Source organism: Astatotilapia calliptera, chromosome 20, assembly GCF_964374335.1.
Source record: "Astatotilapia calliptera chromosome 20, fAstCal68.1, whole genome shotgun sequence".
NCBI lineage: Eukaryota > Metazoa > Chordata > Actinopteri > Cichliformes > Cichlidae > Astatotilapia > Astatotilapia calliptera.
In genome coordinates, this window is record NC_137441.1 from 21,639,876 (window position 1) to 21,664,145 (window position 24,270).

The 24,270-nt window shown below is 39.5% G+C and overlaps 1 protein-coding gene across 1 annotated transcript in view; it reads left to right on the top strand.

The window, feature by feature from the left end:
- The first annotated feature begins 15,431 nt into the window (after positions 1-15,431).
- lamb2l (laminin, beta 2-like) overlaps positions 15,432-24,270 on the top strand; it is a 57,397-nt gene continuing 48,558 nt past the window's right edge. Inside the window, exon 1 of the mRNA XM_026154316.2 lies at positions 15,432-15,743. The gene's annotated coding sequence lies outside the window, so the exon portion shown is untranslated. The remainder of the gene's footprint in view (positions 15,744-24,270) is intronic.

The window sequence follows — 24,270 nt, forward strand, 5'->3', positions numbered from 1 at the left end:
GGTGCTTCAAAGGATAGTTGCAGATTTCTGTCAGAATCTGCAGATTATACAGTACAAATAAAATGTTCACGTTTCTCCAACGTTGTCTTCCCAACAGTTTCACTGACATCTACACGGGATGGCCAGGAAGCGTTCGCGATGTCTTCTCCGGCGCTGATAATTGGCGTCTGTCTTGTGTCAGTGATGTAAAAGACGGATTTAATGCGACTTGACCATTCAAACAGCAGTCGCTTTCTAAAACATCGGATATGTATCGGATTCAGTACCACATACGAAAGTGACCCAGATCGGATTTGAAAATATCGGATTTGTGCCATTCACACTGTCATACCATGATCGGATATGGGTCGCATAGGGTCAAAAAAATCGGATTTGATGCGCTTTCGCCTGCAGTGTGAACGTAGCCTAAAACCTGCAGGGACACCGGCCCTCGTGGACTGAGATTGCCCACCCCTGGTCTAATACACAGTGAGTGCTGAAAAAATGTCAAACTTTGGGAAAAAGTATTATTATGAAAAAATGTCACTCAGGAATCAAATCTCACACTTGTCTTTTAGTTTCATCTCTATTTCTGTTCCTCATTAACAATGGTTAACCATGTTTTGGGTTAATAACACACTTACAGAGTTGTGATTTAAATTTTTTTCTCTCCTTCAAACATTCGTCTCTAAGTAATCAAGATAGAAAATTCAATGGAAGATGAGGCTAAGAACTTATATGCATTTGTATGTTGTACAAAAAAAGTACATATTATATTGTGAAGGAGGTAAAACAGATGAAGACCTCAGTGAAAGGAAAAAAGAAGTCTTTAGTCAGACACCTGATACTTGATACTTCTGGAACAAACAAAGTTGTGGTGCCTTCAGGCTGGGCACTTTGAACATGGAAGGATAATCTAAGTGTGATGTCAAGGAGTTTACAGATTGGCTGTTTTTGGTGGGTTTTTTTGGTCTTCGTTAAGAAAGAAAAACAGAACTTATCTACATGGTCAGATAAAGAAAACCATGGGCAGATTCTAGCAATTGCTTTAACTTAAAAGCTTCATTCAATCCTTGAATCCTTAATGACTACAATTAGAGCTCAACAGGGTGATGTTATTTCCTCTGCCATTAATTAATGCTTCAATCTTAAATATGATCAACCTATCTCTAATAATCGGCTATGTACCACAGGCCTTCAAGGTGGCTGTAGTTAAACCTTTACTTAAAAAGCCATCTCTAGACCCAGCAGTCTTAGCTAATTATAGGCCAATCTCCAACCTTCCTTTCATATCAGAAATCCTTGAAAGAGTAGTTGTCAAACAGCTAACAGATCATCTGCAGAGGAATGGCTTATTTGAAGAGTTTCCGTCAGGTTTCAGAGCTCAGCACAGCACAGAAACAGCTTTGGTGAAGGTTACAAATGATCTTCTTATGGCCTCTGACAGTGGACTCATCTCTGTGAGTAGTAATATAATGGCACTTTTTTTGCCCCCCACCCCTCACCCCTCCCCTTTCCCCCAGCGCGTCCATGTGAGTGCATGTACGCATGTACTGGCTTAGCACGTGCATGTGAGTTCAGGGCTCATATGAGTTCACATGTGTTTAATAGCATTTTATTTAATGAAACCATTATGTGTTTAAATTAAACTCTTTTTAAGGATTGTATAGGTCTCAGAGCTCTGTTATTTAGACATAGATGATTTAATTTAACCAGTTTAGAAGCATTTTACTTTTAATTTAACTAGTTAGGAGCATTTTACTTTTCTTTAGCGCTCCGAAAAGTCACAGAGGCTAATAGTTTTTAAACAGAGTGCCACAAACAACATGTATTCTTTTAGAAATAAACTTTGCATGTGATACTTCTAAAAACCGAGTATTCCCACACAGCATTTAATTTAACTGCTTAAGGTGTCAAGGTCTGCGGAGGCAGACCGTGCGGAAAGGTGTGTGGTGGACCCAGGTGCGAACACAAACGAGGATGCAGGAGTGGATTCCAACCAAAACGAGCCTTTTATTATGGCTGATGAAAAGAACAAAAACAGAATGAGGGCAGCATACGTGTAGTACTCAACAGAAAACCTAAACTGGACAAAACTAAGGAAAGACTATGGCTGGAGGTACAGAACACAGGAGGTGGTAACACAGACGACGCGAGACAGACTGTATGAAACACAGAGACTAAATACACATGAGGGATGATCAGGGGAAGTGGCCACACATGGGAACACAGCTGACACACATGAACTTAACGACAGGACAGAAGGAGTGAAACTGAATACACTGACCGTGAATACAGACTTTCAAAGTAAAACAGGAAACATGGAGATTAGACAAGACACATGAACCGGGGAGACGTAGTACAGGGGAGATGACATAACCGACAGCATGGACTTGACAATATAAGACACGCAGACATAAACACACGAAGGGCAAGGGAGACTTAATACACGGGTAATATGTACAAATGGCTGGACTGCCTTAGTGACCCTAAACAAAGAATAAACATCAAAATAGGCTAAAACACAAAACACTGGGTCGCACGACCCAGGACCATGACATAAGGAGCATTTCACATTCTTTAGCGCTCTGAAAGACACAGAGGCTAATGGTTTTAAATAGAGCACCACAAACAACATGTATTCATTTAGAAATAAACTTTTCTTGTGATACTTCTAAAACCACACATTCACACATAGCCACACACTGCAACAGTAAGACTTGATGATTAGACAGAGGGGCTTACAGGTAGGGCCTCCGCCCAACAGTCAGCAAAACAAGTCATAAAACAATAAAAGCAGCCTCCTTAACAAGAGCATCCCAGCACGCACGTCCCAACGGTAGTTCCATAGTTTCCATCTTTTTCATTACAAACAGTTCCTTTATCTGGCAATTACACCTCCTACTGACTAACCGAACCTCCATAGTTTTTCCACCTTTTTCATTACAACCTGCTCTTTATATCTGCATCTCAGAGGCCAACTGAAACCAAATCCACCTATATAAAAACACCCCATCAGACACACAGTATTTTCCTCAGCACTTCACAACTGCCGCAAGGTATAGCGTTTTAACTTTTTATTTTTTCCGATCCCAGACACAGTGGTGTGAGGTAGTTAGCACTCAGTTTGGACATGAAGAAAACATCGTTTGTTTGGAACACATCAGCAGAGAGGTAGAATTCATCGCTGTTCATAAGAGTTTAATTTAATCAAACCTCATTTTACGGATCTAAGTGGCTCCTCATCACTAGCCAATTCACCATTTTATTTAAATATCTGAATTTTCGGAATGATGATCCAAGCGGGACACAGAGGCTGCTAGTTTTAACGCACCAGAATGCAAATATAAACAAAAGCCTGACTATCCTGAGAGCCTAGCTGCAGCGACACCTTCTTTCACACGGTTGCCTGGATGTGCGTTGAGCCGACTTTGCTACCCGCACAGAGCGTTTCTGACCTACTGGCGTTGCTTATACAATAGAGAAAAGCAACAATACAGCTCTCTCTCTCTCGCTCTGTGTGTGTGTGTGTGTGTGTGTGTGTGTGTGTGTGTGTGCGCCCTCACAGAAGGAAGGTCACGACAGGGGCTTTTTTGAAACGCATTTCCAATCAGTTTTTTTTGCAAGAAGTGTAGCTCATACAATGGTATAAATGTATTATTTGCGATACTTTATAAATATGAAACTCTAAAGATTTTGAGTTCGTGCACATTGTGAAACAAGAATCTAAATATTTGTGTCACAATGATTTCTATAAAAGCGTGTTGTTTATGGGGATAATGTGACAAATCTTTTGTGACCCTATTAATGATCAATGGTAATTGAAGAGGAAGCTTGAACCCTGGCTCTGGACATTTTCATGACAAGTGACAGCGCAGACATCTACTAATGAGAGAACATGTTTTATCATCATAAAGACTGTGATATGAAGCATTGTTAAAGTATCGTTCAGCAATCTTGACTCATGTTTTTTAATAGATGACTTTAAAACACTAAACTCTAATTTCTCTTAAGTTTACAGAATATAACATGTGGTAAGACGATGAGTTTTACTTCCCACTGTCTGTGTTATGTGTATCTATTTATCATGTATGCTACTTTGCTCTGTGGACTGTAAAATGTTTCATTGTGTTCATGAAATAAACCAGACTTTCACCGTCTGCATCTTTTACTGTTTTTCTGCTTTTGTTCACTCAAAGTTTGACAAAACCGACAGATATCCAGAGTTAACTCACTAACAATGTGGAGCAGTCTCAGTGTATTTAGCTGCGTTTTCCCTAAACACAACCAACTGAGAGAAACGCTTGTAGTCCTCACTTTGGTCATTTTGAACGCTGAAGGAGATTTGTTCCATAGACACCTTATACTAGTGTTTCCTGCACTTATTCCATCACTACTATGTTCTATTTAAATCCAGATTCGTTTTATAGTTTGCAGTGAAATTTGTTAAACCGTTGCTTAATGGGACAGAAGTACAAGTCACTCTTTACTAACAAAATTTGTAGACAGGTTTATTGCTGAACAACACAGCTAGCAGTCTCACACACTCTTTAGGTTTTTGAAGTTTTGTGTGTAAGGGTTTAGTCTATCAAACCTAACCCTTTTCTCCCCAGTATCACAACAGTATGACTCCCAAAGTACGGATCAGTAAACAACCTATGATTCTAAAGCCAGAACAGAAAGATACAGTCGGAAGATGAATGATTGCGTTTCTATGATGCATAGTAAAATTACCCCCTCTTCTTCTCTGTGCTGTTGTTGTTCTTGTGTGTGTGTGTGTGTGTGTGTGTGTGTGTGTGTGTGTGTGTGTGTGTGTGTGTGTGTGTGTGTGTGTGTGTGTGTGTCTTAGAAGTCAAATAATACATTAGCCATACTTAAAAAAACATCTGAATTTCATTTAGAACTGAGATTCTAAGTTGTAAGCAGAAAACTTAGAAGCATGTTTCCCCACTTTCACAATGCTGAGGTGTCAAATTCACAACCCCCAACAGATGGTTTGTTACACGCGGGTGTGAAGGGCAAGCTTTACTTACACAGCATCACACCCAGTAGATTTTTAAAGTTTTTGGGTACAGTGGTTTAGCCACAGATGTAACTTCTACTTTTGATAAAGACCACTTCACCTGCATATTTCTTAAGAAATTAAGCATCTTTATTAAGCTCTTATTTATAAATGTCTACACAATAATAGACACCGTGGGCTCTGTGACATTATAGTCTTCTACTTCTGCTTCCATTGGTTTGCATTTTAAACTCCCAAACTTTTAGGTTGTTGTGAACAACTTATATTTCTAACATTTTGTGATATAAAAGTGAACCATGCAACTTTTTTTTATTTTCTGTTTGATGGAAGGACTTAAGACACGAGTTATTTAAACAATTCTAAATGACAGTGTGATGGCCATGGTACTTTATGAGGGTCAAATATGTTAAGGATAATGTTTATCAATGTAAAATTGCAAAGAACTTGTGGATAGAATATAACATTTTGTAAACAGTTACCTCAGAAGCTGTACCGTCAGACCTATGTATGTAAGGTAAAACTTTCCACAGTACTTCCACTTAAGTAACTAAACACATAAAGTCACCCTTACCAGTAATCCACTGCTCCTTGAAAAAAGTAGCACAGACAACTGACTCAGCAATGATAAGTAGAGATACCCTAGGTCAGGGGTGTCAAACTCCAGGCCTCGAGGGCCAGTGTCCTGCAGGTTTTAGATCTCACCCTGGGTCAACACACCTGAATCAAGTGATCAGTTCATTACCAGGCCTCTGGAGAACTTCAAGACATGTTGAGGAGGTAATTTAGCCATTTAAATCACCTGTGTTGGATCAAGGACACATCTAAAACCTGCAGGACACCGGCCCTCGAGGCCTGGAGTTCGACACCTGTGCCTAGGTCAATACTCAAGCAGAAGAAAATTAAAAGTTGTTGTTTTTGTGGCTCGAAAAATTAAAGAAAGTATGTTTAATAATTCAACAAGACCCGCACATGTACATTCAAATTTTGGAACAGGCTCAACATTGCTGTTTGTTCAATAGTTTTTATCCGTTCGAAAAAGTCATTATCCGGCTTTAATGTTTCCAGCTGATAAGGAGAATGAGTGCATTTCAAATGTGCATCCAAAGGCTTTAAACATCCGCTTTGTCTGTAACGACAGTATCAAAATACAGAGCATTGTTTTTACTAAAATTCAACATTTTCAGATGAAAATTTGGCTGCTTTTTGTTTTTTTCACTGTAACACCCCCTCAATGCCATTTTTAGGATATTCTTGATGATCCCATTTTTTTTCATATTTATGCTTTTGGGACTGAGGGTAACTAATACGCACGTTGTCACTGTGTTTTGTACTACCAGCTGTGAGGGCTCTGCTTTTGCTTTGAGCAGTCTGTTTTTATTTTGTCTCGTGAGTGCGTGCTTTTCAAACGAGATCCTCGTCAGTTTGATTTTGTTACCACAAACTTTGTGTGAAGTTGACAAGAGATTATTTATATATATATATATGTGTGTGTGTGTGTGTGTGTGTGTGTGTGTGTGTATATATATATGTAAAATATTGGCCATATTATATTTACATCACCACAGTGAGATGATGTTAGTCTCGTGAACAACATTAGCTAATTGGTATTTACTAACTAATCTTGAAATGATTGTTCAGTACAGAACCCAACCCATTGTACCCAACAATCATGTTTTACAGTGCTGTGGTCTCAGCCTCAGATACTCAACTAATCACAGTGATGTAATGACAAAAATGAATGACCACCAAAACATTTTTTCTCCTTCATTTCTGTCAAACAATGCTGTATGGGACGTTTCTCGCCATTAGTATCATGGTTGCTAGGCAACCTGAGCAGCACGGCGAAGGCTAGACCGTCCCATTTCACAAGCCTCTCACTTCCGCACTTCTCGTACTTATAGTACACACCGTACATAGTGCACGTACTTTAAGCGTGCAGACCCTGAATTGGGACACAGCCTATAAATACACACACCAGCAATCAAGGGATGGGAAACAGGAGGGAAACACACCTGGGAGACATCACAGCTGACGAGGCAAGGGAAACACAACGCACTGACATCAGACAGAGACCTTCAAAGTAAAACAGGAAGCACATACACGTAATGACACAACACACACAAACTTAACACAGACTGGGAGACACAGAACATAGGAACATGAAACGTGAAAAAGGAGAGTACAAAACTCATGTTCAAAGAAACAAAACAGGAGGCCCAAAAGGTCCCAAAACAAAACACGGCAACGGCGGAGGCTCAGGCAAAGGCGCGGAAGCCAGCGGCGGCGACGACGGCAGAGCTGGTCCGGAGGCCAGCCAGTTTGGATTCAGGAGACAGACACTATCTCTACTTTTAAGATTAGGCTTAAAACTTCCCTTTTTGCTAAAGCATATAGTTAGGGCTGGACCAGGTGACCCTGAATCCTCTCTTAGTTATGCTGCAATAGACGTAGGCTGCCGGGGGATTCCCATGATGCATTGAGTTTTTTCTTTCCAGTCACCTCTCTCACGCACTATGTGTTAATAGACCTCTCTGCATTGAATCATACCTGTTATTAACCTCTGTCTTTCTTCCACAGCATGTCTTTTATCCTGTCTTCCTTCTCTCACCCCAACCGGTCGCAGCAGATGGCCCCTCCCCTCCCTGAGCCTGGTTCTGCCGGAGGTTTCTTCCTGTTAAAAGGGAGTTTTTCCTTCCCGCTGTCGCCAAAGTGCTTGCTCATAGGGGGTCATATGATTGTTGGGATTTTCTCTGTATCTATTATTGTATGATCTACTGTACAATATAAAGCGCCTTGAGGCGACTGTTGTGATTTGGCGCTATGTAAATAAAATAGAATTGAATTCAGAGGAAAGAAAATCTAATAAAATATAACATTCTTCAACTCCCAATAATTCTGTCTCTCTCACACACATACATACATGTAGTGAATGAAAAAATAGCAGCATAAACACACAAAGTGTGTTTTACATACTTTATAAAAGCGTCTCAGCTCATTTTCCTGGCACACTGGGACACCAAACATTAACATTCTGATGTGTTATTTATAATGCAGTCCACAGCTATTCTGTCTGGAATGACTTTTATGGTAAATGGTAAGTATTTGTATAGCACTTTTACTAGTCCCGCCTAGGGACCCCAAAGCACTTTACACACCCAGTCATCCACGCATTCACACACACTGGTGATGCCACAGGGTTTGAAACCATTAAATACATCCATCCGCTTCCGCTTATCCTTTTCAGGGTCGCGGGGGGCGCTGGAGCCTATCCCAGCTGTCATAGGGCGAAAGGCGGGGTACACCCTGGACAGGTCGCCAGTCTGTCGCAGGGCTAACACATAGGGACAGACAACCATTCACACTCGCATATTCACACCTAGTGACTATTTGGATTAATCAATTAACCTATCCCCACAAGCTGCATGTCTTTGGACGGTGGGAGGAAGCCCGAGTACCCGGAGAGAACCCACGCAAACATGGTGAGAACATGCAAACTCCACACAGAAAGACGATGGTGGAATTGAACTCAGGACCTTCTTGCTGTGCGGCAACAGTGCTAACCACCGTGCCACCATTAAATACTGTAACGATGGTTAAGTGTTATTGTACAGTGACATGTTGGTGAGCTCTGCACACTGTTGTTGTTCCTTTAAGATTCATGTTTGGTTGTGGTGTACAGGAAGGGGTGGGGGGGACCTGGTTGTTCTGTGTGTGTGCCAGGCTGAAGAGAGGTGTAGTTCGAGAGCGCTTCCCCCTGAGTTAACAACCCGCTGGCTTATGTGCCAAATAAACGGACAAACTGAGACCCCAACCGTCTGGTTCTTGTGAACGTTACAATACAAAGAGGGATAATTGGACCACACCACCACTTCCTGCTGAAGGGGGAGAATGTGTATTTTCTTTAATTAAAAACAAAGTATTTGTACTTCATTAAATATTTGAAATTAGAGTTCAGTAGTTTTGATTTTCTTGTTTGATCTTTAGTTTATTAACAAACCAGACTGTACTGCATTGTTTGTTTACGATTGTGTTTTGTTTAGTTACCCCTCATGTGTCATAGTGTTCTGATCTGCAATTATATATACCCTTGTGTGTCATTTTATGTTTAGGTCAGTTATGGTTGTTTGGGCAGTCATTTGGTTTGTTAAGTTTGCAGAGCTTTGCCTGAGTTCAGTTTTGTTTCTTTGACCTCTTTTATGAGCTGAACATTTATTACGTTTGTAGATATAATTTTTGGGTTAAATAAACAAAACCCTATTTTTCTAATAATTCCTGTGACGACTCCTGCTCTTTCACCTCGGTCCATCACACCATCATTTGTTTTTCATTTATTTTGTGTACGCTACACTAGAATTCGTTTACTCTGATTTGCTAAATGTCAAGTTTTGCTTTTCAAATGGATGCTTTTGCATACTATTTTCATTGTTATGTGTTCAAAATAGATGAAAAAGAGTTGTTGTTGTTGTTGTTTTTATTTAAGAAAGCCCAAAAAAAGAGGGGGTGGGACACTGACCGTCAATTACCATTCATTCTTTGGAAAATAGTACTTTATCCGCCTAATTTTGTAACACACATTTTTTTACAACCTTCTCACAGTCAGACAGAACTTCACTGCAATCACTGTGCAGTGACTAATTTATTACAACACGGAAAAAAATGGATAAAGACCAGATTTTAATATAAATCATAAAACATTTAAAGTGTATCATATTATTCTCTATCACATTCACCTTCACATGCACCTCAACTTTTTATTTTGAATGTAACAACCTCTTGTGAATCACCACTAGAGGGGACTGTCATGTTAAGTTTTGTCCTGCACTACAAATGGTGATTGTTATATTGAATGAGAAGAAAACGCTATTCCATTCTGTAACTGTCTTAAATTAGCATCAAAGGTCATTGTGTGACTTTAGTCATTCTTGTTTATGATTGTATGACCTAATGTCATCTTTAACCAAGCACATTATGTACATATTTACATACTTACAAAGTAAAAGCTGAAATACCTTATTGGTGTGTTGTTTTTCTTACTCTCCTCTTCCTTCTGCTGTCTGCTGTAAGGCAGCTGTCAGCTTATCTAACTCAGCTGAGACATATGTAGGCAGGCTTTTAATTAATTGTTTTTGTCAAACCTTAAAACTTCCCACAAAACAGTACACGGTGGTATAGTAAACTTTTAGTGTGTTTGTTTCCCTCCCCTACGGAGGATGTTGAGTAATAGTGCATCTCTATATTCATTACCTAACAGTGTACAAAACGTTCTCACTCCCAACACTCTAAAGCTGACTGGATCTTCACATTATAAACCATCTGTACAACCATTCATGCTTGCAAGCTACAAATTAGCTCAAAGCATGTGCAGAATGGGAGGAAGACAGTAATACTGGTGCTCAACCAGTCGTTTTATGTGTAGCAATCGGGTCAACCACATCCAGCTGTTTCTCTAAAAAATTACAGTCTTCCCTACTTTCAGGATTCTCACCTCACTCCTTGCTTCTTGCCTCAGCTTTTCAAGTTTTTAACTTTTTGTTTCTTTAGTTCACTGTGTTTCAGTTTTGGTTGACCACTGTTCTTAGTGCTTGAGTATACCAGTACTTTATAACAGACAGTAAAACTTTTTCTCCTCAGCTTTCATCTTTGTATAAGAAATAGATTTGGTATTGTTGATAATTATACATTCCAGCCATTCCTGGACTTTAGCTTGTACAACCTCCACAGGTACTGTTCTCTTTCCCATTGTTTGGTTCTCCGTTGCATTGAGTCTCAGTTTAATCTCATCCAGTATAAACACATTTCAGTCATAAAACTCACATATTATATAGATGAGGTTTAGCAAATAGGCTCTGAATCCATCACTTCTTACAAATATATTAATGATGGGAATGGGATGGTAGATGAGAAAATAAGCAGGAAGCAATGCACTGATTTAGTGGCAAAAGACATGGGTGTTATGGTAATGCACTGGTTAGCACTGCACTGCTTCGCTGCTTCTTGGCTGTGACCTCTCCCTCTACCTGTCTGGGCTTCCTCTCACAGTCCAAAGGCACGCATGCTAGGAAAGTCAAACAGTACCTATCGATCTGAGATAGATCAACTTCTTGAAGTGTCTTATGTTTAACTTTTAAGCTACTCCTGTTTCCTCAAGAGGGTTTGCCTTTTGCAGACAGCCACAGTGAAAGTAGGAATGAACTGTTAATGACATGTCTGGTTAAACAATCTTGTGGTACAACGTGATATTAAACAAACCCAACCTGGCCTTATTTCAACATCAGTTCAAGCCCCATGCATTTTAGATATTAAGTTGTAGCAGATGATGCTTTATTTACTTTGAAAGGTTTAAAACAGTAATATAAATGAGTGCCTTTAAATAGCACATTTGGTGTACTACATGAGAAAAAGCGGGCATTTACATATGTATAACCCCTCACAGCTGGAGCTGTTCCTACGAATTAGCAGCAGTCTTCTCTCCATTACAATCCTTTTATTTCCACCCAGTTTATGTATAAAACATTCATTTTTCATTGCTTGGTAAGATAGCAAATTCCTGAAATGTTAGAATTTTCAGTCTGATGTTTCTTATTCCAGTAATAAGTAATATGAGCCTCTAATCAGTTTTGCTCCTGTTATCGTTCGTGGCTTTTAATTAGACTCGCAAAGCGGTACATGTATCACATGTGCCATTCTCAAACTCTAGTTTATATGCATGTTTTTGAACAACCATCCATCCATACATGTTTATGAAAGTGGTCAAATAAAAAGCAAAATAGGCTGAAGAAAAAACATCAACAACTACAAAAAGTAAATCAGCAGGTCTTGATACACAAAAGATGCTGACACACTTCTTGCGAAGTAGACAGTTCCTGTGTTGGGCAGCTACTGGTTTGAGATATGAAATGTATTAGTTGACTTCACTGGCACCACATAATGACTTTGGTGACTGAGACTGTCATCATCTCGTGATAATTTCTGTGGTTCAAATCCTGTCAGTGATGAGCTATCTTACTATCTTCCACCTTTCAAGCAAGCTAGAGCAGCATGTGATGAGAAGGAAAGCATTAAATTTGCATGTATACAGGGAGTGCAGAATTATTAGGCAAGTTGTATTTTTGAGGAATAATTTTATTATTGAACAACAACCATGTTCTCAGTGAACCCAAAAAACTCATTAATATCAAAGCTGAATGTTTTTGGAAGTAGTTTTTAGTTTTAGCTATTTTAGGGGGATATCTGTGTGTGCGGGTGACTATTACTGTGCATAATTATTAGGCAACTTAACACCCCCGGAGAGCAGTCATTTTGGTTTTCTACCTTAGACCCCCGCGGAGTCATCATTTTGCGTTTCTACCTTTAAAAGCCGGAGAGCAGTCAGTCAAATGCTGGAGTCATTCATATGTATATTAGGTCGTTACCTAGGAATTCTGGAGGGAGGGGAGTGGGGGTGAGTGATTGAGGGGGTAGGGGAGTGGAGTGTTTCAGTTTGCCATCTTAGGGAGAAATCAACACATGTCCTTTGTATGTCCTTTGTTGCTGACATTTATTGATGAAAACAGTACAAAAAAACCAACCATTTGTACACATATTTACAAATAATGATAAAAAGTGAGTGAGTACATTTCAACATTTTCAGCAATCACTCACAATCCTGGCACTGCCACGGTATCTGTCGTCTGCATTTACCACATGTGTACCTGTAGCAGTGAACACATCGCACAGTGGCCTGATTTTTTTTGCATCTGTGTTTGACCTGACACGTGGCCCTTTTTCCAGGGCTCGGTGTGGAGTGGCATACCTGAGTGGTGAATTCATTGCGATCTGTCTGTCTAGTGGATTGAGGAATTTCCCTGCGAATCTTGTTGACTGTGCCGAGGATGGTGGTTTTCCGGCCAAGAAGTTTTTGCGCAAGTGAAAGCGATGTGAAGAAATTGTCCATGGTAACATTTCTGCCCTTGTCTAGGAATGGTTCCATCAGCCTCATTACTACATTTTCAGAAAGTCTCTCCCCAGTGGGACGATTGGGGTCCTTGCCAAGATGTGGGAAGACATTGCAAATGTACTTCGGTGGTCGCAGGCCACCCAAAACTTGATCCCAAACTTGTCCGGTTTACTTGCAATATACTGCAGGAAACAGCACCGAGTCTTTGATGGGAAAAGCTGTTCATCAACGGTGATATGTAGACCAGGGTTGTAGCACGTGATGCAGTTGGTGACAAATGATCCCCACACACTGGAAATTGCAGCGAACTTATCAGTCTTTGCTCGATCACTGCGGGTGGACTTGTCATCAAAGCGTAGGTGTTGCATGATGTCTTGGAAGCGGTTTCGTGCCATAGTTCCAATTATCTGTGGGTTTCCCAGGTTTGCTGACCAGCAGTCATTTACCAATGGAACCCTGTAAACCCCCCGCAAGATGACAATTGCAATAAATGCCATTAGTTCAGGGAGGTCCATGAACCAATGAACATGCTCCGTTTGCTGTGCATGTTGAATAGTCCATTCTTGAATGCTATGAAGCATGTCAAGAGTGATGAAACACAGGAAGCTCTGAAGGCGACTCGAGATACTTCTCCTGGCCTTAGCCGTTGGCTCTCCATCTGCAGCGTACGCTTCTATTGGGGTGAAAGGTAGTGTAAATGACTGCTGGTCAGCAAACCTGGGAAACCCACAGATAATTGGAACTACAGGGAGTGCAGAATTATTAGGCAAGTTGTATTTCTGAGGAATAATTTTATTATTGAACAACAACCATGTTCTCAATGAACCCAAAAAACTCATTAATATCAAAGCTGAATGTTTTTGGAAGCAGTTTTTAGTTTGTTTTTAGTTTTAGCTATTTTAGGGGGATATCTGTGTGTGCAGGTGACTATTACTGTGCAGAATTATTAGGCAACTTAACAAAAAACAAATATATACCCATTTCAATTATTTATTTTTACCAGTGACACCAATATAACATCTCCACATTCACAAATATACATTTCTGACATTCAAAAACAAATCAGCGACCAATATAGCCACCTTTCTTTGCAAGGACACTCAAAAGCCTGCCATCCATGGATTCTGTCAGTGTTTTGATCCGTTCACCATCAACGTTGCGTGCAGCAGCAACCACAGCCTCCCAGACACTGTTCAAAGAGGTGTACTGTTTTCCCTCCTTGTAAATCTCACATTTGATGATGGACCACAGGTTCTCAATGGGGTTCAGATCAGGTGAACAAGGCGGCCATGTCATTAGTTTTTCTTCTTTTATACCCTTTCTTGCCAGCCACGCTGTGGAGTACTTGGACGCGTGTGATGGAGCATTGTCCTGCATGAAAATCATGTTTTTCTTGAAGGATGCAGACTTCTTCCAGCTCTGAAATATGGCCAAACTGGTGGCAAGTGGCATCTTGGCAGCTGCACGCTTGACTTTTCTCAGTTCATGGGCAGTTATTTTGCGCCTTGGTTTTTCCACACGCTTCTTGCGACCCTGTTGACTATTTTGAATGAAACGCTTGATTGTTCGATGATCACGCTTCAGAAGCTTTGCAATTTTGAGACTGCTGCATCCCTCTGCAAGATATCTCACTATTTTTGACTTTTCTGAGCCTGTCAAGTCCTTCTTTTGACCCATTTTGCCAAAGGAAAGGACGTTGCCTAATAATTATGCACACCTGATATAGGGTGTTGATGTCATTAGACCACACCCCTTCTCATTACAGAGATGCACATCACCTAATATGCTTAATTGGTAGTAGGCTTTCGAGCCTATACAGCTTGGAGTAAGACAACATGCATGAAGAGGATGATGTGGACAAAATACTCATTTGCCTAATAATTCTGCACTCCCTGTATATTCTGTGATTTGTTTCCTTTATTAAAAAAGAATATAGTATGTGACGCTCATGCACCAAAAACAAAAAAAAAGCCACATGAGCATTTTTGTATATTGATCAAATATATGCTCACTGTCTGGTGAGGCCTCAGAAACATATTGGAACACACACTTGAAAAAGGCTGTACCAAAAGCATATTTTTTCCAACAAGGCTATTTAAATGAACATTGACATTTTAGTCAAGCTTGTATGAAAAGTCCCACTTATATGAAACATAAATGGATTTGCTCTTTGAGGAAAGTGAAAAAAGACAAACATAAATAGTCTACAGTATGAAAGGGTGAGAGCTGGAAAGAGCTCCATATTCCACATAAATAAGTGACACCAAGAGTTGTGCACTAGAGTATGTGTTAAAGCAAACCACTTCCCTCCAAAAAATACTGGAGTTTAAATCTGAAATCCACGTGGAATCCATAAGTAAATAAACAGTAAACATTTTCACTCCAACTTTTTTTTTTGCTTGCTTTCTCTTGAGCAAGTTTGACCTCTCACTGCAGGAAGTTCAACACTTTTCAACACTGAGAGTTAAAGTATAGAACTTTGCCTGTGGCCTTGGTCTCTGCGGGCGTGGTCGGGCTCTGTGAACGAACTCTACCTGCTCCTTCTTACCTGGGACTGCCTGACACCTCCCCCTGGCGGGGCTGAGCGCGCCGCCGTACCTCGTCAGGACCGAGGACCGAACTCACACAGGCAGTGCATCGAGCCGCTGCGGGACGAGCTCTGTTAGAGAGAGAGAGAGTGTGTGTGTGTGTCTGTGTGAGTCTGAGTGAAAGAAAACGAAAGAAATTTAGTTTAGCTCTGTATGTGTGTGTGTGTGTGTGTGTGTGTGAAGGAGCGAACAGAGCCAGCAGAAAGCTTCGGGGCAGGTGAGCTGTGTTAATTTTTGTCTTTCAAAACTTTTCTGTAAGGAAACTCCTCAGTGAAATCCAATAACTCACAACCACCAATGTCATACTGTTACAGTGAGCTTATGCTCCTCTGTTTGCTGAAGAGCAAGTTTATATAAACCTTGTCTTATTACTGTAGCCCAGGTGCTGCAGTAGTAAAACCCATGTAGGGGCTAAAATGTGACATTGAAGACTGCTTTTATGCTAAGGCTAATTAATCTTTGTTAGCGCTTAGCTTGCGTTAATGATTACGTAGTGAGAATAAAATCAAAGGAATTAAAAGAATCTATAAATGAATGAACTTTTCTGCACCTTGTAGATACATGTAGCCAGAAACTGTTGACTACTACAACTGCTACTGTAGGTATAACCCCTAAAAATGATCCAACTGCGTTTTGTGTTTCATGTTTGAGGCTGGATTTTTATATGGGTTTTTATTGGTGACGCTAAAGCAAGTGCAGCAAAATCCCTGTTAACATTCACTTAGATAATATGATAATATGTATCTAGACACTGGAGGTTGTTTGACATTTTTTCGTAGGAAAAATAGTTTCTCTCTGCTCTATTATATCTGATTTAAACGTGCATAGAAGAGTGTGCATCCAAAGTTTGATTCACTTATAACTGGTACTTCTATAGTGTCTTTCTTCGCAGTCAAGTGCTTAAAGTACTTTCAAGTGTCATTCATTCAATCACACACACACACACACACACACACACACACACACACACACACACACACACACACACACACACACACACCGCAAGGTATTAGTTGTCATGTCAGGTGACCTTAGGAGGCCACAAGCTAGTGCTGTTCTAGTGCTGCTTCCAAGCCCAGATAAATGTTTGCTCCATGAAAGACATCCTGTGTAAAATCGGTGCCAAGTCCTAGATATGGATATGGCAGCATACCTGGGAAAAACCTGAACAAGCACACCTTGACTAGTCATAGCACAGAAAAAAATGTGTTCATATCATTTTTTTTTATCATTAAATTGGAAAGCATATTTTGAGAATATTTGATCGCCATAGGGGAATGTATATATTTCTATTATGACTTTGATGAATATGAGCTTGTGTGTCCTGTAAAGTGATGGATGTGTGGACATGCTTTCTCACTGACACCACAAGTTTTCTTATGGCTGGGAGGCAGATTTCTGACACTCTTGCACACATTCCTGCCAGATTAACCAGCAGCTAAGATTAATGCGGAGCAGAGCTCATATTCAGCATCTAAAATAATGTGGTCAAACATTTGTTACAGCTACAGAGGTCATATAAAGAAGAAAAGACGGTGTTTGACAGTTACATTTCAGGAGCTTGACAAATATATTTGTTGGTACTGGCCCTTCATAATAGTGCTCAAGGAAGTGAAAAATAATTAAAAAGAAAACTGTGCCATGGCACAGTTTCTTAAAGTGAGTGATTCCATTGTTTACAGTAGTCTCATAGTAATATTGTATCATAAAGAAGCAAAGAGATTAATTGAGCTGTGGTTTGTTGTTATTTTAATCTCCCCAGTTTTTCCTTGGCTGTCCCTCCTCTGTCTCATCTGTCTGTTAGTACCTGATTCTGTTACCATGTTTATTGTTAATCTTCTTGTCTCTGTATTTTGATGGGTTTGTTATTTATTGTAAGGCCGTACAGAGTAATTATATAAAGACTTCTTTTTTATCTGTTCATATCAAGAAAAAAGCATTTAAATTACTGCCCTTGACATATTGTTCCTTGTAATTCAAAAAATGCTTTTTAGCATTAATTTCTTTTCATCAGCTTATCCTGGTATTGGCTGTGTTTGGAGGCACAGGGTCCCATGGCTCTTATAGGCTTAGTGTAGTTTTAATCAGGTTAGTACCTGGCCTGTCACCCTACTTCTATTTACAACTCTAACTAAGGGTTAAAAGGATCCATGAGCTACTCGGAGCTATAGTGGTAAACCAAGACATGTAAGAGAAACATATATTTGCTATCTGCTTTGGCTGATGGTGTACTAGTTAAAAATAGAATATGAAGTTTGTATTTTTAAGGGATTTTGTAGACCAACACTTTGGCATACACTCACTGGTTGATGACCTGGTTGATTCCAGGATGATTGCAGCCTCCAGCTGTGCAGTCATCATTGGTTATGGCTGCCTCTGATGGACACATCAACCCAGCATGTCTAAAGTAGTGTTCAGTAGGAGATATATTTAGACTAAGTATTGGCAAAGACACTGGATATGCTTCTTCCAGAAAGGCTGATGCTACTTTGGGAGTGTGGTAATGAAACATTTGCAGGTAGGGGTGTTGCCACAGAAAAGGCACAAGTGCAGACTGAAGAAACTCATCTCAGTACTTCTGTCTAGTTTTATTGCCACCAAGAATCATCAGATCAGAGGTGTTACTGTTCTGGACATGCAAGGTTGCAGGAACAGCTGGGATACCCATGACAGAATCCAGCATGGCAAAAACCCTGCCTCAGTCAGCCTCACTTAGTTGTTACATTGTAGCACTGGTGACAATGTGGTGTCTATGCTGTTTCTTATATACTAATATGGCTGTTGTGCAACTGAACTTGTTATTTGCAGTCTAATGACAAGAATCAAAATAAAAAGGACTTGAGGAGCAATAACTGACAGAAGAGTGCAGATAGAACTAAACACAGGAAATGACACAGAATGAAAAGGCGTGAAACACTGAGGGAATATAAAGAGGTGAAAGTAAATAAGACTCAAACTGAAGATATTTAATACTAAATATCTATACAGAACTTGAAACACCAAAAACATAAAACATTGGATCAAAGGCTGAGGAGCATGACAACAGCCCTAGTTCTTTCATAAAAGAACTCACACATGGTTCATTTAACAGAGAACTGGGTCATCATTTCAAAGAGGAACTTGTATATGAATATGAAATGTAATGGGAGGATAATGCAAAGGAAAAAAATCACTAAAAGTCTAAAAATGAATGACTATCCATCAAAGAAATAGCAAAGACCTTTGGTTTGTTCAGTTGAAAAACAAAGTGGTGTAAAAATGGTATAAATCCAGTAGATTTGCAAGGTGAAGAAACAAAACTTCACCAAGTGAGTCAGCAATGTTTTTATGACCAATTTGTACCGTTCTTCTGATGGCTGTTTCAAATCATCTTAAACTGGGTTCTTGAACATTACAATGGGTTCACTGTAGTCACCAGGCCTCAATCTAACAGAGAACCTTTGGGATGTGGCAAATCATGACCGCCAGCCCACAAATCTGCAGACGCTGTCATCTCAGTATTTGCAAATACATCAAGGATTTTCCAGCACCTGCGCCACGAAGACAAAGGGGCAGTTCCGAAAACAAAAGGTTGTCCAACTCATACTAGTAAGGAGTATCTAATAAAGTGTCACGTTAGATTACTTTTGTTTGCTTTTGTTCCTTAATACAAACCTATAAATAGGGCTTCTGTGCTCTTAGTCAGTCCAACAGAACAATAGGAATTTCAAATATTGTAATATAATAAAAACCTTTTTTTGCACTTTTATGTGCAAAAAATGTAGATGCCAATGAGCCACACAAGAAGCTGTGGAAGAAAAATTATTACAATAAGTGATACAGATCTGGTAATTTTGCATTATCTGCATGGCTAGCCTTTGTTGTTGGAATTCCATGCATTGTGTTAGCTAGCCAAGGCTGACAGAAGTCGGAGGTACATTAATATGTGACACTGCACTTCTAATAGTTCACAGGTAACACTGTTGTCTAGTGAACTGCAGCACTCTCTCGGTTATCTCTATAGGCACTACTACAAAGGTGTTAATGCTGAGCCACAACCTCACAGCTGCCCTGTTCATCTCCACCTTGCGCCAACTAATCCTCGGTTTTTCTAGTCCAAACACGACTACGTTCGTTCGCATGTGTCTGCAACGCGCTGCAGGAGCTCCTCACTCGCTACTGTTTGGTCATGCCCTTGCGTGAGTTTTTGTCAGGCTTGTCAGACAGGCATGTCCCTTTGAGTTTATTTTGCTTTATATGGTAAAACACCAAAGACTTTGAACGATAACGCTCATTTCAGGTGATCTGATGCAGAATGTTGCTCGATTGTTTAGAGAGAAAAAACAAAATGTATCGGTTGTGTTTTGAAGGGGATTGCACGTTCACACTTCCCATTGTGTGTCTGTGTGTACACAGGTGGTGTGGAGCAAATGTAAGCCAAGCAGTAGGCGGTATTGGGTGTGCTTTATTTCATGCTTGTGTCAAGCAGCAGAGAAAATCTGGATAAAACTGTCTTTGATTGTGATCTTTTCTTTACTGTATAAAACGCGCCAACTGTCCAGACAGCATTATGAGATTTCCTTTGGCTCCCGGGGTGATGATCTGATGATTTATGCAGTGGTTTTGAAAGTCGTTTGAAGGCAGTTTTTCTTTAACTAAACTGTTTACTTTGAAGGTGTTCTGTGTGAGCAATTGGTGCATACAATTGTTATAACATGTTATAACGTGAGACTGAAGCAATAGAGGCTTAAATGAGGTCAGTGAGCACCAGATGCTCTGAAATAAAGGGGCGAACATTGACTGAGAAGGGCTGAGGCATTTAAGGCCGCTCATCTATAAAGCTGGAATTGTTAACTCACCTCCAGCTATATAGTAATAGAAAACCCAGCTCATTCTATTAATCTAAATATTAAGTTAATTTCCTTAAAGGGTAAGATTTAATCGTGTCCTTATTATAAACAAGTCTCGACTTCCATCACAAACTTTTCCTGTAGGCTTTTAAAATGTGTTGCATTTTGAAAGATGTGCTCCAAATAACTTCACAGTGACTTCAACATAGGCTTAATTTGATCTGAGGAGACACAGTTATTGTGGCTTTAAGGGATGTTAAAGTAATTTATGACCAATATGACTCATGTCTTGCAGTTCAGTGCAAAAAGGCTTTCATGTATAATGAGTGGGATTGAACCAGTATTAACAAAATGGAAAGACATGATCTTATTTGATTCCTACATACACAAAGTGATTTGGTGTATTTTTGGACAAGGATTCTATTAATATATTGTGTGTATTCCAGCAATGGACTTTCACATTTTTAATTAAATGTCTGTATGTTTTGTTGCGTTATGCTCTTATTTAACCTTGTATTTTTTATAGCTTGTATCCTTCATTTTCATACGGAACATCACTGTACATTAGACTAATTCAAGGGTGGTTTCAATCTTGTCTCAGTTCTTTGCTCTAAACATTTAGTCAGTATCATTAGAGGAAGTGAATTTGTACAAATTTAGGGAAAAAAGTTAAGCTGCTATATATGTAATGTGTATTTGTCTATATTGTATAGTTATGAAGCATGTTACAGTTGTAGTTCCAAAAATTGTTAAATATCTGTCTCTTTCTTGTAGATCTTTTCTGATTGCAGATTTTCAGAATTCAGAAACAGCTTCTTCCATACACTCTTTTATAATCAAATATGTTGTGTCCCATCCCAAATAGGAGATCTTTCCTAAAGTTTTAAAGTCTGAGGGGCATGGTGTGAAATAGATTACTTGTAATTCCTTCCTGAAAAACATTTCCTACAATATAATAGATTACTATGTAGGTGTTACTCTGTCTTTCTCCCACAGCCTGAAGGCATGCAGAGGGTTAGATTAATCAGTGATTCTAAAATGACAGACGGTGTGAATGCCAGCATGAATGCCTGTCAGTCTCTCTGAGCCCTGCTACAGACTGGGAACCTGTCTAGGGTTTTCCCTAACTGGGATAGATGCCAGCACCATAATAAAGATGATGGATGGATACCATTAATGTAAGTAGAACTTAACAGGATTCCAGGTCATTTGAGCCCGCTCTACAGCAACCGAAGTAATGGCAGAGAAGTAATTTCTTGAAGAAATCGTTAATTTTCATCTAATTTTAAATTTTAATTGAGATTTGACCAAACAAAAGTATGTATGGTTTTTAGTTTTTATAAATGATTTAGATAATTTGATTACAGATATTAAAAAAAAGTTAAAATACACATTTGAATAAACTAATAAACAGGGTGTAACAAATAACAAAAACAGTAACTAAGACAGCTAAATAAAGTAATTATTACAGAAGAAGAACACTGAAAAAGTTTAAAAATAGTCTGGCATAATGTGTGACATTAGTTGCTCTAAAATAAAGGCGATATATAAAACCCCACGCTGTAACCTTCTGCTTGGGCTCACATGTACTTCCCAAGATATGGAATCACGCTCCATCAGAGGTGGTTTTATATTCATTTATACGGGGTCAAAGTTATGTCAGTAATTCTAGGTATAAGTGGTCATAATTTCTTTATTTGATCCCACAGACCCACCATAATTCAGTATTTGATGAGTAACCCTGGTTATTAGCACTGTTACCTTAAAGCATGAAGGTCCTCAGTTCAATTCCACCATCAGGCCGGCGTCTGTTTGTGTGGGTTCTCTCTGGGTCCAAAGACATGCACTTAGTGAGGTTAGGTTAGTTGGAAATGTTAAATTGCCCACAGGTGCGAATGGGTGTTAGCCCTGTGACTGGTGACTTGTCCAGGGTGTACGCTGCCTCTTGCTAAGACAGCTGGGTAAAAAAAGGTGACATTTTCTTATCAATAAATTATATAAATTATGTTCAAGGCCCTCTGCTGCTTTTTTTGTTTTATTGTCCTGCTTTAGACGACTATAACATTGCAGAAATGGGTTGTCTATGGGTTGTCTATACTACGGTACCATAAATATCGAGTCACCTGCCTGTTGGAAAGTAAACTTCCTCCAGGAAATGATCTGATCCCATTTTCAGCCCAACCTTGTTTTACAGCATGTTAACAACAGTGCCTCAAGCTGCAGTGTGTTGGCAGCAGTGATTTCAGTAGTTCGGCCTTCATTTCATGTGTACACAAACTCACAGACACACACACGCACAGAGTCAGGCTTATCATGTTATGGTTTTCAAGGATATGGGAACCTGGGTTTGTTTGGACTTGAGTGTAGAGATTCCTTGGCTTTGTCCGACCGCTATGCAGGAGTTATAGTGGTGGCACTGAACTTTCTGCAGGGTCCGTCTTATCTGTCCTATTGTAGAGATTGTGTGCTCGTCTGTGCCAAAGTCTTTGCTCAAGGTCTTTGACTGCCTGCAGTGAAACCTAACCAAAGACCTCTAAGTGTGATGATCATTGTCTTATTTGTCTACTTTAAGAAGAGTTCCAGGTTCAGTTCCTATTGCTTGCATATTCATAACAATGTTTTTCTTATATTTAAATACATCCATAAGAGCTTGCTACTTACAGCCTAAAACTGGGACACTTTGACCTATATAAAAATTTAAAAAATGAATAAAATGATGAAAGTCTGAAAATGTCTGTACATGCAGCTGAAACCACTGTCAACCCCTAAGTTGCCAATCTGATTTATTTTACTGTAGTTTTGTCTAACACCCAGACACCCGCATAGTTGGATTACAAGAGGATTGCAAGATATACGTTAAAAAGAGCTGCAGGCTAGAGTGTTAGAGGCATACTTGCAATTCTTTTTAATTTTTGATCTGCTCTTTTTTCTTTAGTTCTGTGAAGGTAGTGTCTTAGTTTCTGACCCTGAATAATATGTTGCATTTATTTTCAAGGGGATCAAATTCTCAGATGTTTGTAGAATTGTAGTTGAAGTTTTCAGTAATTGATTTATGAACTCTTACAGCAGATTAAGAAACCGCATTGAAGTCACTACTAGTTACACTTGCCACGTACGTGCTTACTGTGTGTTGAGACGTATCTCGCTCTTTTAGGAGAGGTGAAAGGTCACATCAGCAGAGAGCTGTGATTGTGAAAGCTGCTTTGTTCTGTGCTGCAGCTTTTAAGTTGTCGCGCCTGAATCACACACATGCATGCAGGGGCGTAATTTTCAGATGGGTTAGGGGGGTTATGATCCCCCTCCCAATAATCAGACCCAACCAATATAACCCCATATATGCATAAATAGGCTGTTGATTTTCTTTACTCATCTCAGGTATTACCAGCAAAATAGTTGCATGTTTAATCATCTGGGAATTTACCCAGATTTATTTATTTATTTATTTATTTATTTAGACAGAGATGGTGACCCCCCCCCCCCCCCCCACAATGTTCAGCACAAAGTTACGCTGATGTATGCATGCACATGACCCACACACACTCATTTCAAATGCACATGCGTACTATCATGCATCTTCATGCACCTTTCTCTTTGCTAATCTATTCACAGCAGCAGAGTCACTTCTGTGATTTGAATGGAATTGAACTCTTTGACCTTATGCTTATGCTTCAGCTCAGTTTTATTTTCAAATCCTTTATTTTTTCAGTGGTTAGGATAAAAAAGGAACAACAAATTCTCAGCACATGCAATTTTGTGATTATACAAGTAGTCTTGTTTTAAAATATAAATTAAACTTTATTTTTAGAATAAAATAATCCTCTTTCTGGTAAATTGTTGATGAGAAGAAGATTATTGGCACGGTGTTATCTTTCCTGCTAAATATCGAGCTAAAGCAAGGAGCTAATTAGCAGTGCA